This window comes from Aplysia californica, unplaced genomic scaffold (genome assembly GCF_000002075.1).
Source record: "Aplysia californica isolate F4 #8 unplaced genomic scaffold, AplCal3.0 scaffold00479, whole genome shotgun sequence".
Taxonomy (NCBI): Eukaryota; Metazoa; Mollusca; class Gastropoda; order Aplysiida; family Aplysiidae; genus Aplysia; species Aplysia californica.
The window spans coordinates 157009-159078 of NW_004797749.1; positions in this window are offsets into that span (position 1 = coordinate 157009).

Sequence of the window (2070 nt, forward strand, 5' to 3'; positions counted from 1 at the left end):
GTAACTCACAAAGAAGGATGTCTACTGAAAGCTCACACAACATCGGTCAGTTTTAGAATTTCGTGAATTAGATTTTGCATCATAACATTTCAAATTACAAAATTATTGGTAAAGTTAATTCAACGAAAAGAAAAAGGGTAGCGATATTTCGACGGCATGCCGTCTGAAAATCGTAGTTGATATTTCCACGGCATGCTGTCTGAACATCGGAAGAGATCCTATACGATATGCCGTCTTGAGTCTAAAGATCGGGGTAAGATTGAAGAATACGGGACCAGCGGACTGACTTTGCCTATGTCTCAACCTCAGGAATTCATAATTTTCCCGTTTTTAATATCTCTCAATGGAGAATCTCGGACTCTCAATGGAGAATCTCGGACTCTCAATGGAGAATCTCGGACCGGTAGATCTATTCATTAAAATTTTGTCAGGGGGGAGACCCCCCTGAACCCCCCTTCCCCCCTCCTCCACCCCAACCACCCGCCCCACCTACCCCCACTTTCTCGCGCAATAATGTACTAGTGGTCAGGTATTCTTCAATCTTCCCAAGATCGGAATTGATATTTCGACGGCATAGGCTCTGCTTGAAGTGTATCAATGCAAGAATTGTGTTTTGTTTTTCAGGCGATGAGTTGGGTGATCATACCTACCCGACCCGACCCGACCCGATCCCATCCGCAAATGGGCACCTTACTTTTGGGGAAAAAAACAACAGTCTTCTCTCCATTTTGCTTACACAAAATAAATTGTGCATCTCTCTCTCGTTACAATCACACAGAACATTTCATCATTGTCCATAATGCACAAAATGATAGCAAAGGATAAACATTGTTGACTAAACATAGAGGTATCTTGAATTGTATCTATAATATGCGTTACTTATGGAAAAGAGATTATAGGCTTAATTATAAATAGTCCGGATGTTCTGATTGGCTGAATTTATGTGCCGTGAAATTATCACTTCTGATTTTTCGACGGCGTGCCGTATAAATTTCCACTTCCAAAGAAAAAAATGGAAGTGTCTACGTTCTCCCCGATTGGGGTCTACGTAGTCATGGTGTCTTATGTTTACTTGTGATTGGCTCGCTGAGCGAGCGGTAGTTTACATTGGTTCAATGCAAGGCTGCTAATGCTAGTAGTGCTAGGCTAGGCTAGGCCTAGGCCTACTTACTGATCATCTCGTGTAGTGATTGGATTTATCTTGTGTTACTATAATTAATTAATTTTAGTCGAGAGAGAGAGAGAGAGAGAGAGAGAGAGAGAGAGAGAGAGAGAGAGAGAGAGAGAGAGAGAGAGAGAGAGAGAGTATTTAATGAATACAGAGATCTAGATCTAGATTATGCTGTCTATTTAGAATCTTAAATCTAGAGATCTAGATGATCTAGATCTAGATCTAGATTTAGGTCTAGAAATCAAGATTCACTCGCCACAATGGCCGTCATGTAAACAAACGGGACCGCAGTTGTACAGGAGTGCCGAAACCGTGCACCGAAAAAGAAGCCGTTTGAAACTAGTAGACTCCAGGCCTACAGAAGCAAGTAGGCCTACTGTTGATAATTATGATATTAGACTTGTGAATCAAGTTGCATGATAGGCCTAGTGTGTCTCCGCCAATTCACAGGGCGAGTAGTCAAGAGTCATCGCTCTTCGGTCATTCGCCCACCAACCAGGCCACCACTAGATTTCTAGATCTAGATTTAGATCATCTACTTTCAGAACTGCACACTCTTGGCTGGGTGCACAACAAAATCTTGACCTAGATTCTAGATCTAGATCTAGATACGTTTATTCATTAAATACTCTCTCTCTGGGCTAAAATAAATAAATTATAGTAACACTAGATCGACACACCGCCCGAGATTATCAGTAGGCCTAGCCTTGCATTGCAACTGTAACCAGAGACACTACAATATAATTAAATACTCTCTGCTGTAACCAATGTAAACTACCGCTCGCTCAGCGAGCCAATCACAATCCAACATTTTGGGGTCCAACCAAGGAGTTTAGAACTAGCCTAATGGAGCCTCCCCTCTCTCTTCGCGGCGCCGCGGCGCTTTTCCCTTTCGTCAA